Source organism: Schistocerca gregaria, chromosome 4, assembly GCF_023897955.1.
Source record: "Schistocerca gregaria isolate iqSchGreg1 chromosome 4, iqSchGreg1.2, whole genome shotgun sequence".
Classification (NCBI taxonomy): domain Eukaryota; kingdom Metazoa; phylum Arthropoda; class Insecta; order Orthoptera; family Acrididae; genus Schistocerca; species Schistocerca gregaria.
The window spans coordinates 545942070-545962139 of NC_064923.1; the positions used below are offsets into that span (position 1 = coordinate 545942070).

General features: G+C 50.6%; 17 non-coding genes across 17 annotated transcripts; all 17 read right to left on the reverse strand.

Annotated features, from left to right (window-relative positions):
- Nucleotides 1-187: 187 nt before the first annotated feature.
- Nucleotides 188-262, reverse strand: Trnar-gcg (transfer RNA arginine (anticodon GCG)). Its single transcript has one exon. It is a non-coding gene; the product is annotated as a tRNA-Arg (tRNA).
- Nucleotides 263-787: 525 nt separating this feature from the next.
- Trnas-cga (transfer RNA serine (anticodon CGA)) lies at nt 788-862 on the reverse strand. The gene has a single exon. It is a non-coding gene; the product is annotated as a tRNA-Ser (tRNA).
- A 225-nt stretch (nt 863-1087) lies between these two features.
- On the reverse strand, nt 1088-1162 carry Trnas-cga (transfer RNA serine (anticodon CGA)). Its single transcript has one exon. It is a non-coding gene; the product is annotated as a tRNA-Ser (tRNA).
- A 225-nt stretch (nt 1163-1387) lies between these two features.
- Trnas-cga (transfer RNA serine (anticodon CGA)) lies at nt 1388-1462 on the reverse strand. The gene has a single exon. It is a non-coding gene; the product is annotated as a tRNA-Ser (tRNA).
- A 1125-nt stretch (nt 1463-2587) lies between these two features.
- Trnas-cga (transfer RNA serine (anticodon CGA)) lies at nt 2588-2662 on the reverse strand. The gene has a single exon. It is a non-coding gene; the product is annotated as a tRNA-Ser (tRNA).
- A 3825-nt stretch (nt 2663-6487) lies between these two features.
- On the reverse strand, nt 6488-6562 carry Trnar-gcg (transfer RNA arginine (anticodon GCG)). Its single transcript has one exon. It is a non-coding gene; the product is annotated as a tRNA-Arg (tRNA).
- A 525-nt stretch (nt 6563-7087) lies between these two features.
- Nucleotides 7088-7162, reverse strand: Trnas-cga (transfer RNA serine (anticodon CGA)). The gene has a single exon. It is a non-coding gene; the product is annotated as a tRNA-Ser (tRNA).
- Nucleotides 7163-7387: 225 nt separating this feature from the next.
- Trnas-cga (transfer RNA serine (anticodon CGA)) lies at nt 7388-7462 on the reverse strand. The gene has a single exon. It is a non-coding gene; the product is annotated as a tRNA-Ser (tRNA).
- Nucleotides 7463-9186: 1724 nt separating this feature from the next.
- Trnas-uga (transfer RNA serine (anticodon UGA)) lies at nt 9187-9261 on the reverse strand. The gene has a single exon. It is a non-coding gene; the product is annotated as a tRNA-Ser (tRNA).
- Nucleotides 9262-9487: 226 nt separating this feature from the next.
- On the reverse strand, nt 9488-9562 carry Trnas-cga (transfer RNA serine (anticodon CGA)). The gene has a single exon. It is a non-coding gene; the product is annotated as a tRNA-Ser (tRNA).
- A 1125-nt stretch (nt 9563-10687) lies between these two features.
- Nucleotides 10688-10762, reverse strand: Trnas-cga (transfer RNA serine (anticodon CGA)). The gene has a single exon. It is a non-coding gene; the product is annotated as a tRNA-Ser (tRNA).
- Nucleotides 10763-12187: 1425 nt separating this feature from the next.
- Nucleotides 12188-12262, reverse strand: Trnas-cga (transfer RNA serine (anticodon CGA)). Its single transcript has one exon. It is a non-coding gene; the product is annotated as a tRNA-Ser (tRNA).
- Nucleotides 12263-12487: 225 nt separating this feature from the next.
- Trnas-cga (transfer RNA serine (anticodon CGA)) lies at nt 12488-12562 on the reverse strand. The gene has a single exon. It is a non-coding gene; the product is annotated as a tRNA-Ser (tRNA).
- A 2325-nt stretch (nt 12563-14887) lies between these two features.
- On the reverse strand, nt 14888-14962 carry Trnas-cga (transfer RNA serine (anticodon CGA)). Its single transcript has one exon. It is a non-coding gene; the product is annotated as a tRNA-Ser (tRNA).
- A 2025-nt stretch (nt 14963-16987) lies between these two features.
- On the reverse strand, nt 16988-17062 carry Trnas-cga (transfer RNA serine (anticodon CGA)). The gene has a single exon. It is a non-coding gene; the product is annotated as a tRNA-Ser (tRNA).
- Nucleotides 17063-18487: 1425 nt separating this feature from the next.
- Trnas-cga (transfer RNA serine (anticodon CGA)) lies at nt 18488-18562 on the reverse strand. The gene has a single exon. It is a non-coding gene; the product is annotated as a tRNA-Ser (tRNA).
- A 1124-nt stretch (nt 18563-19686) lies between these two features.
- On the reverse strand, nt 19687-19761 carry Trnas-cga (transfer RNA serine (anticodon CGA)). The gene has a single exon. It is a non-coding gene; the product is annotated as a tRNA-Ser (tRNA).
- Between the last annotated feature and the right edge of the window lie 309 nt (nt 19762-20070).

The window sequence follows — 20070 nt, forward strand, 5'->3', positions numbered from 1 at the left end:
TATCCGTCTCCTACCTTCCAAACTTTACAGAAGCTCATCTGCGAAACTTGCAGAACTAGCACTCCTGAAAGAAAGGATATTGCGGAGACATGGCTTAGCCACAGCCTGGGGGATGTTTCCAGAATGAGATTTTCACTCTGCAGCGGAGTGTGCGCTGATATGAAACTTCCTGGCAGATTAAAACTATGTGCCCGACCGAGACTCGAACTCGGGACCTTTGCGTTTCGCAGGCAAGTGCTCTACCAACTGAGCTACCGAAGCACGACTCACGTCCGGTACTCACAGCTTTACTTCTGCCAGTATCCGTCTCCTACCTTCCAAACTTTACAGAAGCACTTCTGCAAACCTTGCAGAACCAGCACTCCTGAAAGAAAGCATATTGCGGAGATATGGCTTAGCCACAGCCTGGAGGATGTTTCCAGAATGAGATTTTCACTCTGCAGCAGAGTGTGCGCTGATATGAAACTTCCTGGCAGATTAAAACTGTGTGCCCAACCGAGACTTGAACTCGGGACCTTTGCCTTTCGCGGGCAAGTGCTCTACCAACTGAGCTACCGAAGCACGACTCACGTCCGGTACTCACAGCTGTACTTCTGCCAGTATCCGTCTCCTACCTTCCAAACTTTACAGAAGCTCTTCTGCGAACCTTGCAGAACTAGCACTCCTGAAAGAAAGGATATTGCGGAGACATAGCTTAGCCACAGCCTGGGGGATGTTTCCAGAATGAGATTTTCACTCTGCAGCGGAGTGTGCGCTGATATGAAACTTCCTGGCAGATTAAAACTGTGTGCCCGACCGAGACTCGAACTCGGGACCTTTGCCTTTCGCGGGCAAGTGCTCTACCAACTGAGCTACCGAAGCACGACTCACGTCCGGTACTCACAGCTTTACTTCTGTCAGTATCCGTCTCCTTCCTTCCAAACTTTACAGAAGCTCTTCTGCGAACCTTGCAGAACTAGCACTCCTGAAAGAAAGGATATTGCAGAGACATGGCTTAGCCACAGCCTGGGGGATGTTTCCGGAATGAGATTTTCACTCTGCAGCGGAGTGTGCGCTGATATGAAACTTCCTGGCAGATTAAAACTGTGTGCCCGACCGAGACTCGAACTCGGGACCTTTGCCTTTCGCGGGCAAGTGCTCTACCAACTGAGCTACCGAAGCACGACTCACGTCCGGTACTCACAGCTTTACTTCTGCCAGTATCCGTCTCCTACCTTCCAAACTTTACAGAAGCTCTTCCGCGAATCTTGCAGAACTAGCACTCCTGAAAGAAAGGATATTGCGGAGACATGGCTTAGCCACAGCCTGGGGGATGTTTCCAGAATGAGATTTTCACTCTGCAGCGGAGTGTGCGCTGGTATGAAACTTCCTGGCAGATTAAAACTGTGTGCCCGACCGAGACTCGAACTCGGGACCTTTGCCTTTCGCGGGCAAGTGCTCTACCAACTGAGCTACCGAAGCACAACTCACGTTCGGTACTCACAGCTTTACTTCTGCCAGTATCCGTCTCCTACCTTCCAAACTTTACAGAAGCTCTTCTGCGAACCTTGCAGAACTAGCACTCCTGAAAGAAAGGATATTGCGGAGACATGGCTTAGCCACAGCCTGGGGGATGTTTCCAGAATGAGATTTTCACTCTGCAGCGGAGTGTGCGCTGATATGAAACTTCCTGGCAGATTAAAACTGTGTGCCCGACCGAGACTCGAACTCGGGACATTTGCCTTTCGCGGGCAAGTGCTCTACCAACTGAGCTACCGAAGCACGACTCACGTCCGGTACCCACAGCTTTACTTCTGCCAGTATCTGTCTTCAACCTTCCAAACTTTACAGAAGCTCTTCCGCGAAACTTGCAGAACTAGCACTCCTGAAAGAAAGGATATTGCGGAGACATGGCTTAGCCACAGCCTGGGGGATGTTTCCAGAATGAGATTTTCACTCTGCAGCGGAGTGTGCGCTGATATGAAACTTCCTGGCAGATTAAAACTATGTGCCCAACCGAGACTCGAACTCGGGACCTTTGCCTTTCGCGGGCAAGTGCTCCACCAACTGAGCTACCGAAGCACGACTCACGTCCGGTACTCACAGCTTTACTTCTGTCAGTATCCGTCTCCTACCTTCCAAACTTTACAGAAGCTCTTCTGCGAACCTTGCAGAACTAGCACTCCTGAAAGAAAGGATATTGCGGAGACATGGCTTAGCCACAGCCTGGGGGATGTTTCCAGAATGAGATTTTCACTCTGCAGCGGAGTGTGCGCTGATATGAAAGTTCCTGGCAGATTAAAACTGTGTGCCCGACCGAGACTCGAACTCGGGACCTTCGCCTTTCGCGGGCAAGTGCTCTACCAACTGAGCCTCCGAAGCACGACTCACGTGCGGTACTCACAGCTTTTTTTCTGCCAGTATCCGTCTCCTACCTTCCAAACTTTACAGAAGCTCTTCTGCGAACCTTGCAGAACTAGCACTCCTGAAAGAAAGGATATTGCGGAGACATGGCTTAGCCACAGCCTGGGGGATGTTTCCAGAATGAGATTTTCACTCTGCAGCGGAGTGTGCGCTGATATGAAACTTCCTGGCAGATTAAAACTGTGTGCCCGACCGAGACTCGAACTCGGGACCTTTGCCTTTCGCGGGCAAGTGCTCTACCAACTGAGCTACCGAAGCACGACTCACGTCCGGTACTCACAGCTTTACTTCTGCCAGTATCCGTCTCCTACCTTCCAATTTTTACAGAAGCTCTTCTGCGAACCTTGCAGAACTAGCACTCCTGAAAGAAAGGATATTGTGGAGACATGGCTTAGCCACAGCCTGGGGGATGTTTCCAGAATGAGATTTTCACTCTGCAGCGGAGTGTGCGCTGATATGAAACTTCCTGGCAGATTAAAACTGTGTGCCCGGACCAGACTCGAAATCGGGACCTTTGCCTTTCGCGGGCAAGTGCTCTACCAACTGAGCTACCGAAGCACGACTCACGTCCGGTACTCACAGCTTTACTTCTGCCAGTATCCGTCTCCCTCCTTCCAAACTTTACAGAAGCTCTTCTGCGAACCTTGCAGAACTAGCACTCCTGAAAGAAAGGATATTGCGGAGACATGGCTTAGCCACAGCCTGGGGGATGTTTCCAGAATGAGATTTTCACTCTGCAGCGGAGTGTGCGCTGATATGAAACTTCCTGGCAGATTAAAACTGTGTGCCCGAACGAGACTCGAACTAGGGACCTTTGCCTTTCGCGGGCAAGTGCTCTATCAGCTGAGCTACCAAAGCACGACTCACGTCCGGTACTCACAGCTTTACTTCTGCCAGTATCCGTCTCCTACCTTCCAAACTTTACAGAAGCTCTTCTGCGAACCTTGCAGAACTAGCACTCCTGAAAGAAAGGATATTGCGGAGACATGGCTTAGCCACAGCCTGGGGGATGTTTCCAGAATGAGATTTTCACTCTGCAGCGGAGTGTGCGCTGATATGAAACTTCCTGGCAGATTAAAACTGTGTGCCCGACCGAGACTCGAACTCGGGACCATTGCCTGTCGTGGGCAAGTGCTCTACCAACTGAGCTACCGAAGCACGACTCACGTCCGGTACTCACAGCTTTACTTCTGCCAGTATCCGTCTCCTTCCTTCCAAACTTTACAGAAGCTCTTCTGCGAACCTTGCAGAACTAGCACTCCTGAAAGAAAGGATATTGCGGAGACATGGCTTAGCCACAGCCTGGGGGATGTTTCCAGAATGAGATTTTCACTCTGCAGCGGAGTGTGCGCTGATATGAAACTTCCTGGCAGATTAAAACTGTGTGTCCGACCGAGACTCGAACTCGGGACCTTTGCCCTTCGCGGGCAAGTGCTCTACTAACTGAGCTACCGAAGCACGACTCACGTCCGGTACTCACAGCTTTACTTCTGCCAGTTTCCGTCTCCTAACTTCCAAACTTTACACAAGCTCTTCTGCGAAACTTGCAGAACTAGCACTCCTGAAAGAAAGGATATTGCGGAGACATGGCTTAGCCACAGCCTGGGGGATGTTTCCAGAATGAGATTTTCACTCTGCAGCGGAGTGTGCGCTGATATGAAACTTCCTGGCAGATTAAAACTATGTGCCCGACCGAGACTCGAACTCGGGACCTTTGCCTTTCGCGGGCAAGTGCTCTACCAACTGAGCCTCCGAAGCACGACTCACGTCCGGTACTCACAGCTTTACTTCTGCCAGTATCCGTCTCCTACCTTCCAAACTTTACAGAAGCTCATCTGCGAACCTTGCAGAACTAGCACTCCTGAAAGAAAGGATATTGCGGAGACATGGCTTAGCCACAGCCTGGGGGATGTTTCCAGAATGAGATTTTCACTCTGCAGCGGAGTGTGCGCTGATATGAAACTTCCTGGCAGATTAAAACTATGTGCCCGACCGAGACTCGAACTCGGGACCCTTGCCTTTCGCGGGCAAGTGCTCTACCAACTGAGCTACCGAAGCACAACTCACGTCCGGTACTCACAGCTTTACTTCTGCCAGTATCCGTCTCCTTCCTTCCAAACATTACAGAAGCTCTTCTGCGAACCTTGCAGAACTAGCACTCCTGAATGAAAGGATATTGCGGAGACATGGCTTAGACACAGCCTGGGGGATGTTTCCAGAATGAGATTTTCACTCTGCAGCGGAGTGTGCGCTGATATGAAACTTCCTGGCAGATTAAAACTGTGTGCCCGACCGAGACTCGAACTCGGGACCTTCGCCTTTCGCGGGCAAGTGCTCTACCAACTGAGCCTCCGAAGCACGACTCACGTCCGGTACTCACAGCTTTTTTTCTGCCAGTATCCGTCTCCTACCTTCCAAATTTTACAGAAGCTCTTCTGCGAACCTTGCAGAACTAGCACTCCTGAAAGAAAGGATATTGCGGAGACATGGCTTAGCCACAGCCTGGGGGATGTTTCCAGAATGAGATTTTCACTCTGCAGCGGAGTGTGCGCTGATATGAAACTTCCTGGCAGATTAAAACTGTGTGCCCGACCGAGACTTCAACTCGGGACCTTTGCCTTTCGCGGGCAAGTGCTCTACCAACTGAGCTACCGAAGCACGACTCACGTCCGGTACTCACAGCTTTACTTCTGCCAGTATCCGTCTCCTACCTTCCAAACTTTACAGAAGCTCTTCTGCGAACCTTGCAGAACTAGCACTCCTGAAAGAAAGGATATTGCGGAGACATGGCTTAGCCACAGCCTGGGGGATGTTTCCAGAATGAGATTTTCACTCTGCAGCGGAGTGTGCGCTGATATGAAACTTCCTGGCAGATTAAAACTGTGTGCCCGAACGAGACTCGAACTAGGGACCTTTGCCTTTCGCGGGCAAGTGCTCTATCAGCTGAGCTACCAAAGCACGACTCACGTCCGGTACTCACAGCTTTACTTCTGCCAGTATCCGTCTCCTACCTTCCAAACTTTACAGAAGCTCTTCTGCGAAACTTGCAGAACTAGCACTCCTGAAAGAAAGGATATTGCGGAGACATGGCTTAGCCACAGCCTGGGGGATGTTTCCAGAATGAGATTTTCACTCTGCAGCGGAGTGTGCGCTGATATGAAACTTCCTGGCAGATTAAAACTGTGTGCCCGACCGAGACTCGAACTCGGGACCATTGCCTGTCGTGGGCAAGTGCTCTACCAACTGAGCTACCGAAGCACGACTCACGTCCGGTACTCACAGCTTTACTTCTGCCAGTATCCGTCTCCCTCCTTCCAAACTTTACAGAAGCTCTTCTGCGAACCTTGCAGAACTAGCACTCCTGAAAGAAAGGATATTGCGGAGACATGGCTTAGCCACAGCCTGGGGGATGTTTCCAGAATGAGATTTTCACTCTGCAGCGGAGTGTGCGCTGATATGAAACTTCCTGGCAGATTAAAACTGTGTGTCCGACCGAGACTCGAACTCGGGACCTTTGCCTTTCGCGGGCATGTGCTCTACTAACTGAGCTACCGAAGCACGACTCACGTCCGGTACTCACAGCTTTACTTCTGCCAGTATCCGTCTCCTACCTTCCAAACTTTACAGAAGCTCTTCTGCGAAACTTGCAGAACTAGCACTCCTGAAAGAAAGGATATTGCGGAGACATGGCTTAGCCACAGCCTGGGGGATGTTTCCAGAATGAGATTTTCACTCTGCAGCGGAGTGTGCGCTGATATGAAACTTCCTGGCAGATTAAAACTGTGTGCCCGACCGAGACTCGAACTCGGGACCTTTGCCTTTCGCGGGCAAGTGCTCTACCAACTGAGCCTCCGAAGCACGACTCACGTCCGGTACTCACAGCTTTACTTCTGCCAGTATCCGTCTCCTACCTTCCAAACTTTACAGAAGCTCATCTGCGAAACTTGCAGAACTAGCACTCCTGAAAGAAAGGATATTGCGGAGACATGGCTTAGCCACAGCCTGGGGGATGTTTCCAGAATGAGATTTTCACTCTGCAGCGGAGTGTGCGCTGATATGAAACTTCCTGGCAGATTAAAACTATGTGCCCGACCGAGACTCGAACTCGGGACCTTTGCGTTTCGCAGGCAAGTGCTCTACCAACTGAGCTACCGAAGCACGACTCACGTCCGGTACTCACAGCTTTACTTCTGCCAGTATCCGTCTCCTACCTTCCAAACTTTACAGAAGCACTTCTGCAAACCTTGCAGAACCAGCACTCCTGAAAGAAAGCATATTGCGGAGATATGGCTTAGCCACAGCCTGGAGGATGTTTCCAGAATGAGATTTTCACTCTGCAGCAGAGTGTGCGCTGATATGAAACTTCCTGGCAGATTAAAACTGTGTGCCCAACCGAGACTTGAACTCGGGACCTTTGCCTTTCGCGGGCAAGTGCTCTACCAACTGAGCTACCGAAGCACGACTCACGTCCGGTACTCACAGCTGTACTTCTGCCAGTATCCGTCTCCTACCTTCCAAACTTTACAGAAGCTCTTCTGCGAACCTTGCAGAACTAGCACTCCTGAAAGAAAGGATATTGCGGAGACATAGCTTAGCCACAGCCTGGGGGATGTTTCCAGAATGAGATTTTCACTCTGCAGCGGAGTGTGCGCTGATATGAAACTTCCTGGCAGATTAAAACTGTGTGCCCGACCGAGACTCGAACTCGGGACCTTTGCCTTTCGCGGGCAAGTGCTCTACCAACTGAGCTACCGAAGCACGACTCACGTCCGGTACTCACAGCTTTACTTCTGTCAGTATCCGTCTCCTTCCTTCCAAACTTTACAGAAGCTCTTCTGCGAACCTTGCAGAACTAGCACTCCTGAAAGAAAGGATATTGCAGAGACATGGCTTAGCCACAGCCTGGGGGATGTTTCCGGAATGAGATTTTCACTCTGCAGCGGAGTGTGCGCTGATATGAAACTTCCTGGCAGATTAAAACTGTGTGCCCGACCGAGACTCGAACTCGGGACCTTTGCCTTTCGCGGGCAAGTGCTCTACCAACTGAGCTACCGAAGCACGACTCACGTCCGGTACTCACAGCTTTACTTCTGCCAGTATCCGTCTCCTACCTTCCAAACTTTACAGAAGCTCTTCCGCGAATCTTGCAGAACTAGCACTCCTGAAAGAAAGGATATTGCGGAGACATGGCTTAGCCACAGCCTGGGGGATGTTTCCAGAATGAGATTTTCACTCTGCAGCGGAGTGTGCGCTGGTATGAAACTTCCTGGCAGATTAAAACTGTGTATAAGACCGAGACTCGAACTCGGGACCTTTGCCTTTCGCGGGCAAGTGCTCTACCAACTGAGCTACCGAAGCACAACTCACGTTCGGTACTCACAGCTTTACTTCTGCCAGTATCCGTCTCCTACCTTCCAAACTTTACAGAAGCTCTTCTGCGAACCTTGCAGAACTAGCACTCCTGAAAGAAAGGATATTGCGGAGACATGGCTTAGCCACAGCCTGGGGGATGTTTCCAGAATGTGATTTTCACTCTGCAGCGGAGTGTGCGCTGATATGAAACTTCCTGGCAGATTAAAACTGTGTGCCCGACCGAGACTCGAACTCGGGACATTTGCCTTTCGCGGGCAAGTGCTCTACCAACTGAGCTACCGAAGCACGACTCACGTCCGGTACCCACAGCTTTACTTCTGCCAGTATCTGTCTTCAACCTTCCAAACTTTACAGAAGCTCTTCCGCGAAACTTGCAGAACTAGCACTCCTGAAAGAAAGGATATTGCGGAGACATGGCTTAGACACAGCCTGGGGGATGTTTCCAGAATGAGATTTTCACTCTGCAGCGGAGTGTGCGCTGATATGAAACTTCCTGGCAGATTAAAACTATGTGCCCAACCGAGACTCGAACTCGGGACCTTTGCCTTTCGCGGGCAAGTGCTCCACCAACTGAGCTACCGAAGCACGACTCACGTCCGGTACTCACAGCTTTACTTCTGTCAGTATCCGTCTCCTTCCTTCCAAACTTTACAGAAGCTCTTCTGCGAACCTTGCAGAACTAGCACTCCTGAAAGAAAGGATATTGCGGAGACATGGCTTAGCCACAGCCTGGGGGATGTTTCCAGAATGAGATTTTCACTCTGCAGCGGAGTGTGCGCTGATATGAAACTTCCTGGCAGATTAAAACTGTGTGCCCGACCGAGACTCGAACTCGGGACCTTTGCGTTTCCCGGGCAAGTGCTCTACCAACTGAGCTACCGAAGCACGACTCACGTCCGATACTCACAGCTTTACTTCTGCCAGTATCCGTCTCCTACCTTCCAAACTTTACAGAAGCTCTTCCGCGAACCTTGCAGAACTAGCACTCCTGAAAGAAAGGATATTGCGGAGACATGGCTTAGCCACAGCCTGGGGGATGTTTCCAGAATGAGATTTTCACTCTGCAGCGGAGTGTGCGCTGATATGAAACTTCCTGGCAGATTAAAACTGTGTGCCCGACCGAGACTCGAACTCGGGACCTTTGCCTTTCGCGGGCAAGTGCTCTACCAACTGAGCTACCAAAGCACGACTCACGTCCGGTACTCACAGCTTTACTTCTGCCAGTATCCGTCTCCTTCCTTCCAAACTTTACAGAAACTCTTCTGCGAACCTTGCAGAACTAGCACTCCTGAAAGAAAGGATATTGCGGAGACATGGCTTAGCCACAGCCTGGGGGATGTTTCCAGAATGAGATTTTCACTCTGCAGCGGAGTGTGCGCTGATATGAAACTTCCTGGCAGATTAAAACTGTGTGTCCGACCGAGACTCGAACTCGGGACCTTTGCCTTTCACGGGCAAGTGCTCTACCAACTGAGCTACCGAAGCACGACTCACGTCCGGTACTCACAGCTTTACTTCTGCCAGTATCCGTCTCCTACCTTCCAAACTTTACAGAAGCTCTTCTGCGAACCTTGCAGAACTAGCACTCCTGAAAGAAAGGATATTGCGGAGACATGGCTTAGCCACAGCCTGGGGGATGTTTCCAGAATGAGATTTTCACTCTGCAGTGGAGTGTGCGCTTATATGAAACTTCCTGGCAGATTAAAACTGTGTGCCCGACCGAGACTCGAACTCGGGACCTTTGCCTTTCGCGGGCAAGTGCTCTACCAACTGAGCTACCGAAGCACGACTCATGTCCGGTACTCACAGCTTTACTTCTGCCAGTATCCGTCTCCTTCCTTCCAAACTTTACAGAAGCTCTTCTGCGAACCTTGCAGAACTAGCACTCCTGAAAGAGAGGATATTGCGGAGACATGGCTTAGCCACAGCCTGGGGGATGTTTCCAGAATGAGATTTTCACTCTGCAGCGGAGTGTGCGCTGATATGAAACTTCCTGGCAGATTAAAACTGTGTGCCCGACGGAGACTCGAACTCGGGACCTTTGCCTTTCGCGGGCAAGTGCTCTACCAACTGAGCTACCGAAGCACGACTCACGTCCGGTACTCACAGCTTTACCTCTGCCAGTATCCGTCTCCTACCTTCCAAACTTTACAGAAGCTCTTCTGCGAACCTTGCAGAACTAGCACTCCTGAAAGAAACGATATTGCGGAGACATGGCTTAGCCACAGCCTGGGGGATGTTTCCAGAATGAGATTTTCACTCTGCAGCGGAGTGTGCGCTGATATGAAACTTCCTGGCAGATTAATACTGTGTGCCCGACCGAGACTCAAACTCGGGACCTTTGCCTTTCGCGGGCAAGTGCTCTACCAACTGAGCTACCGAAGCACGACTCATGTCCGGTACTCACAGCTTTACTTCTGCCAGTATCCGTCTCCTTCCTTCCAAACTTTACAGAAGCTCTTCTGCGAACCTTGCAGAACTAGCACTCCTGAAAGAGAGGATATTGCGGAGACAGGGCTTGGCCACAGCCTGGGGGATGTTTCCAGAATGAGATTTTCACTCTGCAGCGGAGTGTGCGCTGATATGAAACTTCCTGGCAGATTAAAACTGTGTATAAGACCGAGACTCGAACTCGGGACCTTTGCGTTTCACGGGCAAGTGCTCTACCACCTGAGCTACCGAAGCACGACTCACGTCCGGTACTCACAGCTTTACTTCTGCCAGTATCTGTCTCCTACCTTCCAAACTTTACAGAAGCTCTTCTGCGAACCTTGCAGAACTAGCACTCCTGAAAGAAAGGATATTGCGGAGACATGGCTTAGCCACAGCCTGGGAGATGTTTCCAGAATGAGATTTTCACTCTGCAGCGAAGTGTGCGCTGATATGAAACTTCCTGGCAGATTAAAACTGTGTGCCCGACCGAGACTCGAACTCGGGACCTTTGCCTTTCGCGGGCAAGTGCTCTACCAACTGAGCTACCGAAGCACGACTCACGTCCGGTACTCACAGCTTTACTTCTGCCAGTATCCGTCTCCTACCTTCCAAACTTTACAGAAGCTCTTCTGCGAACCTTGCAGAACTAGCACTCCTGAAAGAAAGGATATTGCGGAGACATGGCTTAGCCACAACCTGGGGGATGTTTCCAGAATGAGATTTTCACTCTGCAGCGGAGTGTGCGCTGATATGAAACTTCCTGGCAGATTAAAACTGTGTGCCCGACCGATACTCGAACTCGGGACCTTTGCCTTTCGCGGGCAAGTGCTCTACCAACTGAGCTACCGAAGCACGACCCATGTCCGGTACTCACAGCTTTACTTCTGCCAGTATCCGTCTCCTTCCTTCCAAACTTTACAGAAGCTCTTCTGCGAACCTTGCAGAACTAGCACTCCTGAAAGAGAGGATATTGCGGAGACATGGCTTAGCCACAGCCTGGGGGATGTTTCCAGAATGAGATTTTCACTCTGCAGCGGAGTGTGCGCTGATATGAAACTTCCTGGCAGATTAAAACTGTGTGCTCGACGGAGACTCGAACTCGGGACCTTTGCCTTTCGCGGGCAAGTGCTCTACCAACTGAGCTACCGAAGCACGACTCACGTCCGGTACTCACAGCTTTACTTCTGCCAGTATCCGTCTCCTACCTTCCAAACTTTACAGAAGCTCTTCTGCGAACCTTGCAGAACTAGCACTCCTGAAAGAAACGATATTGCGGAGACATGGCTTAGCCACAGCCTGGGGGATGTTTCCAGAATGAGATTTTCACTCTGCAGCGGAGTGTGCGCTGATATGAAACTTCCTGGCAGATTAAAACTGTGTGCCCGACCGAGACTCAAACTCGGGACCTTTGCCTTTCGCGGGCAAGTGCTCTACCAACTGAGCTACCGAAGCACGACTTATGTCCGGTACTCACAGCTTTACTTCTGCCAGTATCCGTCTCCTTCCTTCCAAACTTTACAGAAGCTCTTCTGCGAACCTTGCAGAACTAGCACTCCTGAAAGAGAGGATATTGCGGAGACAGGGCTTGGCCACAGCCTGGGGGATGTTTCCAGAATGAGATTTTCACTCTGCAGCGGAGTGTGCGCTGATATGAAACTTCCTGGCAGATTAAAACTGTGTATAAGACCGAGACTCGAACTCGGGACCTTTGCGTTTCGCGGGCAAGTGCTCTACCACCTGAGCTACCGAAGCACGACTCACGTCCAGTACTCACAGCTTTACTTCTGCCAGTATCCGTCTCCTACCTTCCAAACTTTACAGAAGCTCTTCTGCGAACCTTGCAGAACTAGCACTCCTGAAAGAAAGGATATTGCGGAGACATGGCTTAGCCACAGCCTGGGAGATGTTTCCAGAATGAGATTTTCACTCTGCAGCGGAGTGTGCGCTGATATGAAACTTCCTGGCAGATTAAAACTGTGTGCCCGACCGAGACTCGAACTCGGGACCTTTGCCTTTCGCGGGCAAGTGCTCTACCAACTGAGCTACCGAAGCACGACTCACGTCCGGTACTCACAGCTTTACTTCTGCCAGTATCCGTCTCCTACCTTCCAAACTTTACAGAAGCTCTTCTGCGAACCTTGCAGAACTAGCACTCCTGAAAGAAAGGATATTGCGGAGACATGGCTTAGCCACAGCCTGGGGGATGTTTCCAGAATGAGATTTTCACTCTGCAGCGGAGTGTGCGCTGATATGAAACTTCCTGGCAGATTAAAACTGTGTGCCCGACCGAGACTCGAACTCGGGACCTTTGCCTTTCGCGGGCAAGTGCTCTACCAACTGAGCTATCGAAGCACGACTCATGTCCGGTACTCACAGCTTTACTTCTGCCAGTATCCGTCTCCTTCCTTCCAAACTTTACAGAAGCTCTTCTGCGAACCTTGCAGAACTAGCACTCCTGAAAGAGAGGATATTGCGGAGACATGGCTTAGCCACAGCCTGGGGGATGTTTCCAGAATGAGATTTTCACTCTGCAGCGGAGTGTGCGCTCATATGAAACTTCCTGGCAGATTAAAACTGTGTGCCCGACGGAGACTCGAACTCGGGACCTTTGCCTTTCGCGGGCAAGTGCTCCACCAACTGAGCTACCGAAGCACGACTCACGTCCGGTACTCACAGCTTTACTTCTGCCAGTATCCGTCTCCTACCTTCCAAACTTTACAGAAGCTCTTCTGCGAACCTTGCAGAACTAGCACTCCTGAAAGAAAGGATATTGCGGAGATATGGCTTAGCCACAGCCTGGGGGATGTTTCCAGAATGAGATTTTCACTCTGCAGCGGAGTATGCGCTGATATGAAACTTCCTGGCAGATTAAAACTGTGTGCCCGACCGAGACTCGAACTCGGGACCTTTGCGTTTCGCGGGCAAGTGCTCCACCAACTGAGCTACTGAAGCACGACTCACGTCCGGTACTCACAGCTTTACTTCTGCCAGTATCTGTCTCCTACCTTCCAAACTTTACAGAAGCTCTTCTGCGAACCTTGCAGAACTAGCACTCCTGAAAGAAAGGATATTGCGCAGACATGGCTTAGCTACAGCCTGGGGGATGTTTCCAGAATAAGATTTTCACTCTGCAGCGGAGTGTGCGCTGATATGAAACTTCCTGGCAGATTAAAACTGTGTGCCTGACCGAGACTCGAACTCGGGACCTTTGCCTTTCGCGGGCAAGTGCTCTATCAGCTGAGCTACCAAAGCACGACTCACGTCCGGTACTCACAGCTTTACTTCTGCCAGTATCCGTCTCCTACCTTCCAAACTTTACAGAAGCTCTTCTGCGAACCTTGCAGAACTAGCACTCCTGAAAGAAAGGATATTGCGGAGACATGGCTTAGCCACAGCCTGGGGGATGTTTCCAGAATGAGATTTTCACTCTGCAGCGGAGTGTGCGCTGATATGAAACTTCCTGGCAGATTAAAACTGTGTGCCCGACCGAGACTCGAACTCGGGACCTTTGCGTTTCGCGGGCAAGTGCTCTACCAACTGAGCCTCCGAAGCACGACTCACGTCCGGTACTCACAGCTTTACTTCTGCCAGTATCCGTCTCCTACCTTCCAAATTTTACAGAAGCTCTTCTGCGAACCTTGCAGAACTAGCACTCCTGAAAGAAAGGATATTGCGGAGATATGGCTTAGCCACAGCCTGGGGGATGTTTCCAGAATGAGATTTTCACTTTGCAGCGGAGTGTGCGCTGATATGAAACTTCCTGGCAGATTAAAACTGTGTGCCCGAACGAGACTCGAACTAGGGACCTTTGCCTTTCGCGGGCAAGTGCTCTATCAGCTGAGCTACCAAAGCACGACTCACGTCCGGTACTCACAGCTTTACTTCTGCCAGTATCCGTCTCCTACCTTCCAAACTTTACAGAAGCTCTTCTGCGAACCTTGCAGAACTAGCACTCCTGAAAGAAAGGATATTGCGGAGACATTGCTTAGCCACAGCCTGGGGGATGTTTCCAGAATGAGATTTTCACTCTGCAGCGGAGTGTGCGCTGATATGAAACTTCCTGGCAGATTAAAACTGTGTGCCCGACCGAGACTCGAACTCGGGACCTTTGCCTTTCGCGGGCAAGTGCTCTACCAACTGAGCCTCCGAAGCACGACTCACGTCCAGTACTCACAGCTTTACTTCTGCCAGTATCCGTCTCCTACCTTCCAAACTTTACAGAAGCTCTTCTGCGAACCTTGCAGAACTAGCACTCCTGAAAGAAAGGATATTGCGGAGACATGGCTTTGCCACAGCCTGGCGGATGTTTCCAGAATGAGATTTTCACTCTGCAGCGGAGTGTGCGCTGATATGAAACTTCCTGGCAGATTAAAAATGTGTGCCCGACCAAGACTCGAACTCGGGACCTTTGCCTATCGCGGGCAAGTGCTCTACCAACTGAGCTACCAAAGCACGACTCACGTCCGGTACTCACAGCTTTACTTCTGCCAGTATCCGTCTCCTTCCTTCCAAACTTTACAGAAGCTCTTCTGCGAACCTTGCAGAACTAGCACTCCTGAATGAAAGGATATTGCGGAGACATGGCTTAGCCACAGCCTGGGGGATGTTTCCAGAATGAGATTTTCACTCTGCAGCGGAGTGTGCGCTGATATGAAACTTCCTGGCAGATTAAAACTGTGTGCCCGACCGAGACTCGAACTCGGGACCTTTGCCTTTCGCGGGCAAGTGCTCTACCAACTGAGCTACCGAAGCACAACTCACGTCCGGTACTCACAGCTTTACTTCTGCCAGTATCCGTCTCCTACCTTCCAAACTTTACAGAAGCTCTTCTGCGAAACTTGCAGAACTAGCACTCCTAAAAGAAAGGATATTGCGGAGACATGGCTTAGCTACAGCCTGGGGGATGTTTCCAGAATAAGATTTTCACTCTGCAGCGGAGTGTGCGCTGATATGTAACTTCCTGGCAGATTAAAACTGTGTGCCTGACCGAGACTCGAACTCGGGACCTTTGCCTTTCGCGGGCAAGTGCTCTATCAGCTGAGCTACCAAAGCACGACTCACGTCCGTTACTCACAGCTTTACTTCTGCCAGTATCCGTCTCCTATCTTCCAAACTTTACAGAAGCTCTTCTGCGAACCTTGCAGAACTAGCACTCCTGAAAGAAAGGATATTGCGGAGACATTGCTTAGCCACAGCCTGGGGGATGTTTCCAGAATGAGATTTTCACTCTGCAGCGGAGTGTGCGCTGATATGAAACTTCCTGGCAGATTAAAACTGTGTGCCCGACCGAGACTCGAACTCGGGACCTTTGCGTTTCGCGGGCAAGTGCTCTACCAACTGAGCCTCCGAAGCACGACTCACGTCCAGTACTCACAGCTTTACTTCTGCCAGTATCCGTCTCCTACCTTCCAAACTTTACAGAAGCTCTTCTGCGAACCTTGCAGAACTAGCACTCCTGAAAGAAAGGATATTGCGGAGACATGGCTTAGCCACAGCCTGGCGGATGTTTCCAGAATGAGATTTTCACTCTGCAGCGGAGTGTGCGCTGATATGAAACTTCCTGGCAGATTAAAACTGTGTGCCCGACCGAGACTCGAACTCGGGACCTTTGCCTTTCGCGGGCAAGTGCTCTACCAACTGAGCCTCCGAAGCACGACTCACGTCCGGTACTCACAGCTTTACTTCTGCCAGTATCCGTCTCCTACCTTCCAAATTTTACAGAAGCTCTTCTGCGAACCTTGCAGAACTAGCACTCCTGAAAGAAAGGATATTGCGGAGATATGGCTTAGCCACAGCCTGGGGGATGTTTCCAGAATGAGATTTTCACTTTGCAGCGGAGTGTGCGCTGATATGAAACTTCCTGGCAGATTAAAACTGTGTGCCCAACCGAGACTTCAACTCGGGACCTTTGCCTTTCGCGGGCAAGTGCTCTACCAACTGAGCTACCAAAGCACGACTCACGTCCGGTACTCACAGCTTTACTTCTGCCAGTATCCGTCTCCTACCTTCCAAACTTTACAGAAGCTCTTCTGCGAAACATGCAGAAATAGCACTCCTGAAAGAAAGGGTATTGCGGAGACATGGCTTAGCTACAGCCTGGGGGATGTTTCCAAAATAAGATTTTCACTCTGCAGCGGAGTGTGCGCTGATATGAAACTTCCTGGCAGATTAAAACTGTGTGCCTGACCGAGACTCGAACTCGGGACCTTTGCCTTTCGCGGGCAAGTGCTCTACCAACTGAGCTACCGAAGCACAACTCACGTCCGGTACTCACAGCTTTACTTCTGCCAGTATCCGTCTCCTACCTTCCAAACTTTACAGAAGCTCTTCTGCGAACCTTGCAGAACTAGCACTCCTGAAAGAAAGGATATTGCGGAGACATGGCTTAGCTACAGCCTGGGGGATGTTTCCAGAATAAGATTGTCACTCTGCAGCGGAGTGTGCGCTGATATGAAACTTCCTGGCAGATTAAAACTGTGTGCCCGACCGACACTCGAACTCGGGACCTTTGTCTTTCGCGGGCAAGTGCTCTACCAACTGAGCTACCGAAGCACGACCCACGTCCGGTACTCACAGCTTTACTTCTGCCAGTATCCGTATCCTTCCTTCCACACTTTACAGAAGCTCTTCTGCGAACCTTGCAGAACTAGCACTCCTGAAAGAGAGGATATTGCGGAGACATGGCTTAGCCACAGGCTGGGGGATGTTTCCAGAATGAGATTTTCACTCTGCAGCGGAGTGTGCGCTGATATGAAACTTCCTGGCAGATTAAAACTGTGTGCCCGACCGAGACTCGAACTCGGGACCTTTGCCTTTCGCGGGCAAGTGCTCTACCAACTGAGCTACCGAAGCACGACTCACGTCCGGTACTCACAGCTTTACTTCTGCCAGTATCCGTCTCCTACCTTCCAAACTTTACAGAAGCTCTTCTGCGAACCTTGCAGAACTAGCACTCCTGAAAGAAAGGATATTGCGGAGACATGGCTTAGCTACAGCCTGGGGGATGTTTCCAGAATAAGATTTTCACTCTGCAGCGGAGTGTGCGCTGATATGAAACTTCCTGGCAGATTAAAACTGTGTGCCTGACTGAGACTCGAACTCGGGACCTTTGCCTTTCGCGGGCAAGTGCTCTATCAGCTGAGCTACCAAAGCACGACTCACGTCCGTTACTCACAGCTTTACTTCTGCCAGTATCCGTCTCCTATCTTCCAAACTTTACAGAAGCTCTTCTGCGAACCTTGCAGAACTAGCACTCCTGAAAGAAAGGATATTGAGGAGACATGGCTTAGCCACAGCCTGGGGGATGTTTCCAGAATGAGATTTTCACTGTGAGGCGGAGTGTGCGCTGATATGAAACTTCCTGGCAGATTAAAACTGTGTGCCCGACCGAGACTCGAACTCGGGACCTTTGCCTTTCGCGGGCAAGTGCTCTACCAACTGAACTACCGAAGCACGACTCACGTCCGCTACTCACAGCTTTACTTCTGCCAGTATCCGTCTCCTTCCTTCCAAACTTTACAGAAGCTCTTCTGCGAACCTTGCAGAACTAGCACTCCTGAAAGAAAGGATATTGCGGAGACATGGCTTAGCCACAGCCTGGCGGATGTTTCCAGAATGAGATTTTCACTCTGCAGCGGAGTGTGCGCTGATATGAAACTTCCTGGCAGATTAAAACTGTGTGCCCGACCGAGACTCGAACTCGGGACCTTTGCGTTTCGCGGGCAAGTGCTCTACCAACTGAGCCTCCGAAGCACGAATCACATCCAGTACTCACAGCTTTACTTCTGCCAGTATCCGTCTCCTACCTTCCAAATTTTACAGAAGCTCTTCTGCGAACCTTGCAGAAGTAGCACTCCTGAAAGAAAGGATATTGCGGAGATATGGCTTAGCCACAGCCTGGGGGATGTTTCCAGAATGAGATTTTCACTTTGCAGCGGAGTGTGCGCTGATATGAAACTTCCTGGCAGATTAAAACTTTGTCCCCAACCGAGACTTCAACTAGGGACCTTTGCCTTTCGCGGGCAAGAGCTCTACCAACTGAGCTACCGAAGCACGACTCACGTCCGGTACTCACAGTTTTACTTCTGCCAGTATCCGTCTCCTACCTTCCAAACTTTACAGAAGCTCTTCTGCGAACCTTGCAGAACTAGCACTCCTGAAAGAAAGGATATTGCGGAGACATGGCTTAGCTACAGCCTGGGGGATGCTTCCAAAATAAGATTTTCACTCTGCAGCGGAGTGTGCGCTGATATGAAACTTCCTGGCAGATGAAAACTGTGTGCCTGGCCGAGACTCGAACTCGGGACCTTTGCCTTTCGCGGGCAAGTGCTCTACCAACTGAGCTACCGAAGCACAACTCACGTCCGGTACTCACAGCTTTACTTCTGCCAGTATCCGTCTCCTACCTTCCAAACTTTACAGAAGCTCTTCTGCGAACCTTGCAGAACTAGCACTCCTGAAAGATAGGATATTGCGGAGACATGGCTTAGCTACAGCCTGGGGGATGTTTCCAGAATAAGATTTTCACTCTGCAGCGGAGTGTGCGCTGATATGAAACTTCCTGGCAGATTAAAACTGTGTGCCCGACCGAGACTCGAACTCGGGACCTTTGCGTTTCGCGGGCAAGTGCTCTACCAACTGAGCTACCGAAGCACGACTCACGTCCGGTACTCACAGCTTTACTTCTGCCAGTATCCGTCTCCTACCTTCCAAATTTTACAGAAGCTCTTCTGCGAACCTTGCAGAACTAGCACTCCTGAAAGAAAGGATATTGCGGAAACATAACTTAGCCACAGCCTGGGGGATGTTTCCAGAATGAGATTTTCACTCTGCAGCGGAGTGTGCGCTGATATGAAACTTCCTGGCAGATTAAAACTGTGTGCCAGAATGAGACTCGAACTCAGTACCTTTGCCTTTCGCGGGCAAGTGCTCTACCAACTGAGCTACCAAAGCACGACTCACGTCCGGTACTCACAGCTTTACTTCTGCCAGTATCCGTCTCCTACCTTCCAAACTTTACAGAAGCTCTTCTGCGAACCTTGCAGAACTAGCACTTCTGATAGAAAGGATATTGCGGAGACATGGCTTAGCCACAGCCTGGGGGATGTTTCCAGAATGAGATTTTCACTCTGCAGCGGAGTGTGCGCTGATATGAAACTTCCTGGCAGATTAAAACTGTGTGCCCGAACGAGACTCGAACTCGGGACCTTTGCCTTTCGCGGGCAAGTGCTCTACCAACTGAGCTACCGAAGCACGACTCACGTCCGGTACTCACAGCTTTACTTCTGCCAGTATCCATCTCCTTCCTTCCAATCTTTACAGAAGCTCTTCTGCGAACCTTGCAGGAGTAGCACTCCTGAAAGAAAGGATATTGCGGAGACATGGCTTAGCCACAGCCTGGGGGATGTTTCCAGAATGAGATTTTCACTCTGCAGCGGAGTGTGCGCTAATATGAAACTTCCTGGCAGATTAAAACTGTGTGTCCGACCGAGACTCGAACTCGGGACCTTTGCCTTTCGCGGGCAAGTGCTCTACCAACTGAGCTACCGAAGCACGACTCACGTCCGGTACTCACAGCTTTACTTCTGCCAGTATCCGTCTCCTTCCTTCCAAACTTTACAGAAGCTCTTCTGCGAACCTTGCAGAACTAGCACTCCTGAAAGAAAGGATATCGCGGAGACATGGCTTAGCCACAGCCTGGGGGATGTTTCCAGAATGAGATTTTCACTCTGCAGCGGAGTGTGCGCTGATATGAAACTTCCTGGCAGATTAAAACTGTGTGTCCGACAGTGACTCGAACTCGGGACCTTTGCCTTTCGCGGGCAAGTGCTCTACCAACTGAGCTACCGAAGCACGACTCAC